Source organism: Panthera uncia (assembly GCF_023721935.1).
Source record: "Panthera uncia isolate 11264 chromosome B2 unlocalized genomic scaffold, Puncia_PCG_1.0 HiC_scaffold_24, whole genome shotgun sequence".
Classification (NCBI taxonomy): Eukaryota; Metazoa; Chordata; class Mammalia; order Carnivora; family Felidae; genus Panthera; species Panthera uncia.
Genome location: NW_026057580.1, coordinates 103,637,986 through 103,647,378, shown reverse-complemented (window position 1 = coordinate 103,647,378; position 9,393 = coordinate 103,637,986).

Here is a 9,393-nt window from a genome sequence, read left to right as displayed (position 1 = left end):
TGGCTCAGTCAGTTGAGCGTCCGACTTCGGCTCAGGTCACGATCTCGCGGTTCGGGAGTTCGAGCCCCGCGTTGGGCTCTGGGCTGATGGCTCAGAGCCTGGAGCCTGCTTCCGATTCTGTGTCTCCCTCTCTCTCTGGCCCTCCCCCGTTCATGCTCTGTCTCTCTCTGTCCCAAAAATAAAATTAAAAAAAAAAAATTAAAAATTAAAATAAGGGGTGCCTGGGTGGCTTAGTCGGTTAAGCATCCAACTCTCGACTTCAGCTCAAGTCATGATCTCATGGTTGGTGAGTTCAAGCCCAACATCGCAGCTTGGGATTCTGTCTCCCTCTCTCTCTTCCCCTCCCTCCTCTTGCTCTCTATCTCTCTCTCAAAAATAAATAAAACTAAACTTAAAAAAAATAAAAACTGAAGTGATATTTCAGAACCTTAGAAATTTTCACACATTTATTAGAAAGAAAAGAGAAGATGCACAATAAATTTTCAAAATGTGCAAATGGTACTAATCATGTTTATAGAGTCACATGTTAGTCTGAGGATAGTAAACCAGAAAATCACTGGAGACTCAGAGAGTGGCCAGAAGAATAGTGTTGAGTTTGCATGGGGATGTGCGCAAGTTAATCCATACCGGGAAATGACCCTGTCTCATCTGCTGGAACTAGAAGAAACAAAAAGCCAAATAGTAAACATTACTAGGAAGAAAGAGGGAAAACCACGATTGTTCTAGTCTACTTAATTTTCTACACACTTGAAATTCTACAACAAATAAATTTACTTCCAGAAAAGATCAGAATGAACATATAAATATATTTTTACGGGGCGCCTGGGTGGCTCAGTTGGTTAAGCGTCCGACTTCAGCTTAGGTCACGATCTCGTGGTCCGTGAGTTCGAGCCCCGCATTGGGCTCTGGGCTGAGGGCTCAGAGCCTGGAGCCTGCTTCCGATTCTGTGTCTCCCTCTCTCTCTGGCCCTCCCCCGTTCATGCTCTGTCTCTCTCTGTCTCAAAAATAAATAAACGTTAAAAAAAAATAATTAAAAAAATATATATTTTTACAACTTGTTTTGACTTATTTCTGCAGAAAGGGCAATGGTAAACCTGGAACAGAGAGGTCTCAAGCAAAGACAGTTTGGAAGGGGCACTTCTTGAGGGAGGGCAGCCAAGATGGAGAACCAGAGCCTCGGTTGAAAGGAGACGAGGCACGGGGTAGGAAAACTGTACAGAGCATCAAATTAGAAGGATAAAGACAGGAGGGAAAGACAGAATGGCTGTGTAAGAAAGCACAACCAGGAATGGAAGATGGGAGGAGCTTGGGATCATTTGGATCGAAGACAGGTCAGGAGTAAGGTCATAAACTTCAGTTCTTCTTTATGATATGGACGTGGCGGCTGGCCGAAAGGGTGTATGGAGAATTTCAGGGCCATATTAGATTATTAAGGAAAATGGGTACGCAGTTTATAATCCTAACATTTGAGAGATGATAACCGTGTCTTCCTACAAGGTGTAACTTATAGCCTTTGTCAGACACCAAGCTCTGATTGCATGAGACAAGTCTCTGTGGCCATATGGACATTATTATGGCAAATGGAAATGTGAACTCTTAGAACCTAAGACACACCTTTATTTGAATATGGACAGAAAACATGTTTGAAATAATTGTAAATTCTTTGGCTCTGCACTCATCTGGCTTCCCCATACTCATGCTTCCTTCATAGGACAGGAAAGAGAAACAAGTAAAGCTCCTTTTTCTTTCGGAATGATCACGTGCTTTGGCCATCTCACATGAAGAGAGAAATATTTTCTCTTTTCTGCTCTGGTGAACAGTTGTACAGCTCTCCCTGCTGTCTGGTTGCCAGTGAATTGCATGTAAGGTGAACTGATGAAAGGCAGCCAGACTGGCTCCTAGAAACCCCACAAAACATTCGTTAGATGTCCTCAGCTTGGGGAATTGCGAGGTTACAACTGCTGCTAGGACTTTTCTTTCTTGGTTTATGTCTGTGACCCGAGATAATGGTAAAATGATGTGACATCTCAGTTGAAGTCACAGTTTTAAATTATTTGGCAAAGTTCTGTGTCCTTGTGGCTAATTTCTTCTGCATATTTCTCTTTTAAGCACTTGCCCCTTGTCACCTGCTATAAGGAAACAGTCCTGCTCTTTTTGAGATTTTTTTTTCCCATTTTATTCCTGCCTCCCAACTATATTTGGGAGTCAGAAAACCCTAACTTGTCTCTTCTGTTCTGGAATGGCAGCGATTTCAAGGTTTTATTTTATATATGTATATCATAATATTACATATAATATACATATGATATACATAATAATAACATATATATTATATAGTGCCTATTAAATATGTAGTTCTTAATAGAGTAGAAAGAATATTTGTTGATCTCTATTTATTGATTCGTTTTTAAAAGTTTATTTATTTTAAGAGAGAGAGAGAGTGTGTGAGAGGGTGAGGGGCAGAGAGAGAGAAGAGAGAGAGAGAGAGAGAGAGAGAGAGAGAGAATCCCAAGCAGGCTTCACGGTGTCAGCACAGAGCCCAATGGAGGGCTCGATCTCACGACTGTGAGATCACAACCTTAGCTGATATCAACAGTCGGATACTCAACTGACTGAGCCACCTAGGCACCCCAATTATCTCCAATTTTTATAGAAAGAAAATATCTTAATTGTTTTTCAAGAGTGAAGATGACTTCTCTCGGGATGGATATCAACTCCCCAAATCTTTGAAATTAGCGCAAATGAGGGGTTTGGGGAGAGAAAATGACCATATCTCCGTAGTAGATGAGACTTCCAGTATAGAATTGGGAATCAGAATCAATTTCTGAATACATTGAGAAGGTTCCTCAATGTAGGAGAGAGAAGGTTCCTTTCTGGAAAAAGAAAAACAAACAAACAAAAAAACCAAAACCACAAAAAACAAACAAGCAAACAAAAACCACTCCAGGAGCAGCATCTCTGCCTAGACGTGAGAGCTATTCTAAACCCAGATCTTCTACGACCCCAGGGAAGCAGGAATGTAACTGGCTGGTGTGATTCAGTTCACAGGGGGCACCGCTGAGGTGTAAAGAGGCAGCAAATGCATCTGGATACGGATGCCAGCTATAGTCACAGGTACTCATTATACTCAGGTAATATCCCTTTTTAAAAATTAAATCTGTGTGTTCGTATTCCGGGACCCCCTCTGGTGTTTGTGGCTACACATAACTCACACGGGGTCACATGTAACCCACCTTCGTTCGTGCTGTCTACCAAAGCAAGATCTCTGGAGAAGCACGCTTACAGGGAACATTAGCAACATCAAGGAGAAGACATGGGCCTCACGCCATCTGACTGGGGGTTGGGAACAGAGGTGGAGTGCCCCTTGGGGGACTGTGCAGAAATGTGGAATCCTAGGGATGGGTTAGTCAAGGAGAAGCGTGTTCTCGTGTTCTCCAGATGTTAGAAATCAACATAACAAGGTGGGAGCCTTGAGGTGAGGCCACGAATATAATGTTTGTTAAAAACAGAGCACTATGAGGCCAGGGGCCAAGTTTGAGGATGGTAAATATTCTGGGAGACACAAACTAGGATGCTTGCCCTCTAGTTTGGAGACAAAACTAGTGAAAGAAAAATAAGCCCCGTTGGGGAGCACAGAAAACAACATTTTATAAAATGCTAGATTACGTGTCCGATGATTCTGTTTCCTTAATTAAGACTTGCCAGGTTATCCCTCCAAAGTCTTATCCAACCTGGTCCACACCAACTGCGTGGCAACTCTTGGTGGTATCTGGGCAAAAGCCTTGCGGGCCAGAGGGATTCCTTCCAGACACAGGACTGTAGACATTTTCCACCAATGAGATATGATTTTTTAAAGTGGAAAACAGAAAAAAAAAATTTTTGTAAACCAACTTGGGCCAAAATTTGATAAAGTTTCTAATTATTGTATTTAAGCCAGAAGATCCACGTATGGAAAGATTTTCAGAGCTACCCGTGGAAGATGTCATGAGCCAGCCTTGTAATTTTCAGCTGTGATCAATTACTGCTCAGGTCAACCTCTCTAAGTGTGTTTTGTGTGTAATAGAATGCTTGGGGGATTGCTCCTAGCTCTTGACCTTGTGGGTCCTCCGTTGCCATTTTGCTCCCAAAGCGCCCTCAGAAGCTTTCCATCCAGCCTGTGCTTAATCCACCCGCGCTATGGGTGAGGAAGGACCAGTGTGTGACCTTGTTAGGGGAAAGCACTCATCTACCCTTGGCCGTTTGCTTCTTCCACCTCTTTTGATCTACTTGGAAGAGAAAGGAGAATTTCAGTTTCAGAGTAAGACCTTCGATTTTGCTGTTACTGTCACTTAAAACAAACGTTTTAGAGGCTCTTGATTAATTCATTGTAAGCCTCCTCCGCTACCCACAGCATTGCTGAGTATACCAGCTCTCAGAGGGTCCTGGTGCATAGAGAATTAGTCAGATTGACATGACTTACATTCAAATTATTAAAAATTTTATTTTACAAACACCTTTATTGGGGTGCCCGGGTGGCTCAATCTGGTTAAACGTCTGACTTTGGCTCAGGTCATGATTTCACGGCTCGTGGGTTGGAGCCCCGTATCGGGCTCTGTGCTGACAGCTCGGAGCCTGGAGCCTGCTTCGGATTCTGCGTCTCCTCCTCTCTCTGCCCCTCCCCTGCTCATGCTCTGTCTCTCTCTGTCTCTCAGTAATAAATAAACGTTAAACAGATTTTTTTTAATGTACTTTTATTGTAACGATTTTGACAAATGCATGTACCCAGGTCACCTACACTCCTGGGGAGTTAGAGATCACATCTATCATCCCAAAATGTTCCATTTGCCCCTTTGCAATCGTTCCCCAGCCCCCAGACAGCCAGTGCTCTCTGTCGCTGTAGATTAGTTTTGCCCTTTCTAGAACTTCACATGAATGCAATCATGCAGTGTTTACTCTTGTGTCTGGCTCCCTTTGTTCAATGTGCTGTTTTTGAGATTCATCCATGTCGTATCAGCAGTTCCTTCCTTTTTGTGGCTTTTTGTGTGTATACGGGGGAAAGATGCTTCCTTGCACAACTGCGTACTGGCTGTTAAGATTTTAATGAAGATCTGATTTTTGTCTTTCAGGGCATTCTTGCACATTCTAGTAAAACAGAGTAAAATTCTACGATGTCTCTTTTGCCTGAAATGAATGGACAGTTCCATATGGCTTAAGGTACACTGAAATACCAGTTAAACCACTGGCTTAAAATAAAACATATGTGTTGAATTGTAACGCACTGATTTTAGAACGTATTTTTACTGTCAGTTACGGTTACTTGAGATCTTTTGATCTCAGAACTACCCAAAGCTACAATTTGTGGGTGCGACCTTACAATCTTTCTCTTGATGTCCTTAGGTTTTGTGTTTAGAGGATTGGGCCCCACGATTTTTGTCAGCAACTTTAAAAGTTTTTTTTTTTCCCCCTAATCCATTATAAGGCTTTAGAATGTAATTTTCATGATTTGAAAAATGTCGAGAGGGGAAGTAGAAAAAGTTCAACAAATATTTTTTTAAGTTTACTTATTTATTTTGAGAGAGAGAGAGAGAGAGTGTGTGTGTGTGTGTGTGTGTGTGTGTACAAGTGGGGGAGGGGCAGAAAGAGAAAGGGAGAGAGACAGAATCCCAAGCACCCTCTGTACCACCAGCGCAGAGCCCGATGTGGGACTCAAACTCACAAGCTCATGACCTAAGCTGAAGTCGGACGCTTAACCAGCTGAGCCACCCAGGCGCCCCAACAAGTATTTATTAATCATTTAGTGGAAATACAAAGAGTTGAGCTGCTATTCTGTCTCTCCGCAAGTCTGTAATCTACTAGGGGCAAAAGCCATCGAGAAAGAGCCGTCACAGCTCTTACAGGCAAGAGCCTGTAAGCACTGAGTTTGCAGTGGGGGACCGGCAGGGACCACTAGGGAAATTCATCCAGGAGAAGGACTGGCTCGAACTCAGGGAATACAGACGATTTCACAGGGAAGGGCTGATGCTGGAACAGAAATCTAACAGCAAAGCAGAACTTTCAATAAAGGAGAGGGAGGCTTCCTTCTATGAGGTGATGACCGTGTGTCAAGACTCTGTCCCTGCCCAGCACAGGTGGCCCGGGCTCTCACAAGGACTCTCGGACTATGTCTTATTTATTAGCCCTGCTTCAGGGATGAGGAAACTGAGGACCTCAAGTCCCCACACACATCCCCATCTCTCCCATTTCCTTTTTGGCCAAGTTTCTTGAAAGAATATTCCATATTCTATACCCGACTCTCTCTGTCTCATCAGCTCCTTTATTACTCTTATTCTTTGCCCTCCACTGATCTACACAAAGCATAGACGTAGCTCCTACCACAGTTCCCTGAAAGGCAGCTGGCAATCGACTCAACTGTTCAATAAAAGTTTCATGAAAGCTCGGCTCTAACATATATGGGGATTATAATGCAGGAAAGACCCGTTTTATCTGAGTGATCTTCAGCAAGTTACTTAATCTCTCTGTGCCTCAGCTTTGTCATCTGAAAAGTGGGCATGGTAAGAGTCCTTTCCCCTTAGAGTTGTGAGCCTTGCACGGCCTTGCTTATGTAAAGTGCTCAGAGCAGCACTTGGGCAGTGTTAGTCTTTATTCTTTCCGTCGTCGATGGTAGTTGAGTAGAACTGGTAAGAAAGGAACACAAGTCAAAATCAGGTATTGCCACCAAAGCCCACGAGCCTCCTACTGGCTGTCTTTCTCTACAAAGGACTCTCCAGCAAGAGTGGCTTGTCCCGGTCCTGAGTCTCCGCCCCTCCTTGATTCCATTCGGAGGGGGAGGGATACCTACCACCCGCCTGATCTCTGCAGAACTTTAGCTCCGCCCACATGTTAGCGCTCTGCTGTGTGAAACACCTGCATGTGGGGTTCGCTGGTTGAGGTCTTCCCCAAGGACAGAGCGGACTCTTGCCTAACACTCTCGTGACTAAGGGAGGGAGGATTCTTCACCTCCATCCCCAAACGCAGGGTCACTTGCAACCCCCACTCCCAGATGACAGTGGGTACACCCTGCCCAGACCCACCCACAAGGGTAGGCATCATTGCTCTGAATTTGCAAGTGAGGAGGTGCGGAGAAGTTAAGAATGGCCAAAACCCCAGAGCCGGGAAAGGTGATGGAGAATTCCTGTTGGGTCTCTGACGAGAAATCTTTCCATTCTCTGATACCCAGCCCGGCTTCCTATCTCATAAATTAGGGTGGAGTTATTTTAAACCAACAGAAACAACTGTGGCTCCCAAGATGTAAAGTTAATGACAAGGTTGAATAAGAGTGACATTCCTTAAAGGACTTTTCTTGCAGATTTGGCCAACTTCTCAACTAATATTTGCACTTACTTTCGTTGTGTCTCCTTCAGGTGAGAGAATGCATGTTCCCTCTCATGTGAAATGCATGTTCCTTACCCTTCAGAGGTAAGGAACCTCTGAAGTGTTCCTTAATCGCTGACAGTCCGGAGAGAAGCCTTTCATCGTCCTGCACAGGTTTGCTTAGATGTCACCCAGCCAGCTCACACAGAGAGAGGAGCAGGCATACGTACAGGTATACATGGCCATTCTTTTTTTGTTTTGTTTTGTTTTTTTAACATTTATTTATTTTCAAGAGACAGAGAGAGAGAGAGACAGAGTGCGAGTAGGGGAGGGGCAGAGAGAGCGGGAGATACAGAATCAGAAGCGGGCTCCAGGAGGCTCTGAGCTGTCAGCGCAGAGCCTGACGCAGGGCTTGAACCCACCAACAGTGAGATCATGACCTGAGCTGAAGTCGGATGCTTAACCAACTGAGCCACCCAGGTGCCCCCTACATGGCCATTCTTAAGTCAATGTTACCCAAACCTTCATGATCAGCCAAGACTTTTGCTCTGAATTGTGAAATCCTATATCTAAGTGACCATTTGGCATCTCCCTTGGGATATCACAGTGTCTCAAAGTTAAGGTGTCCAAATGCAACTTCTGATTTTATTCCCCCACCCCCAGAAACACGATCTTCCCCATTGTTTCTGATTTCAGCAGATGGCACCACCATGGCCCAAGGAGAGAGTGAAGGGTTTAAAAAATATATTTTTTTAATGTTTATTTTTAAGAGAGAGAGAGTGTGAGCAGGGGAGGGGCAGAGAGGGGGTGACCAAGAATCTGAAGCAGGCTCCAGGCTCTGAGCTGTCAGTGCAGAGCCCGACATGGGGCTCAAACTCATGAACTGTGAGATGGTGACTTGAGCTGAAGTCAGACGCTTAACCGACTGAGCCATCCAGGCGCCCCATAATTTTTTTTAATGTTTGTTTAGTTTTGAGAGAGAGAGAGAGAGAGAGAGAGAGAGAGAGAGAGAGAGAGAGAGAAAGCATGAGCAGGGAAGGGGCAGAGAGAGGAGATACAGAATCCGGGGCAGCCTCCAGGCTCTGAGCTGTCAGCACAGAGCCTGATGCAGGGCTTGAACCCACTGGCCGTGCGATCATGACCTGAGCCGAAGTCAGATGCTTAATCAACTGAGCCACCCAGGCGCCCTGACAGTGAGGGGTTTTTGTTAGAGAATGTCATGGCTAGCTTTATCTATTTTTAAGAACATCATCCTGGCAACAAAGTGAGGTCAGGATTTTATAGTTGAGTGGAGAGAATTGAGTTGGTGGCCATTAGGGAGTTACTTTCTTTATGTTAACAAAATATGATATGTAAGAGTAAGATAATGAAATGTGTTTCTAGAAATTGCTATTAGGTTTATCCATATGAAATGATCATTTATAGTCAACAAATGTTCAGCAGCAATTTTGCACGATTCGGTTAATACGTTAAAGCACAGCAGACAGGCATCCAGATCAAAAATACTAGATATCTAGGGCACCTGACTGGCTTAGTCAATAGAACATGCAACTCTTGATCTCAGGGTCGTGAGTTTGAGCCCCACATTGGGTAGGGAGCCTACGTAAAATAAAAAAAATAATAAGATATCTAATTCCAGTAAAAGTGTTGGGAAACAAACATAAGCATTTACTGCTGCTGTAAGTACAGATGGTGGAAAACTTTCTGGAAAGCGATTGTATCCTAAGTCTTAAAACAGTAAAATTTCACAGTTATTTTACTTGAGAGAATAAATACCAATGAAAACACCAGTGTGACAGAATTCATTCCAGAATTGTTTATAACAGGAAAAAATGGAATTTGTCCAAAAGTTAATTTACAAGAGACTTGAAATAAACAAGTGGCATCTGTTTGTGAAATAGCATACAACTATTAAAGTGATGATATAAAATATAAATTAAATGTCACGCGAAGATCTCCACAATATATTTTTGAGCAGAAGGACAAGATATAAAACAGATGTCTAATATGATAGTATTTTCGTTAAAAAATAGAATTCTATATCTAATTATTACACTCTGCAAA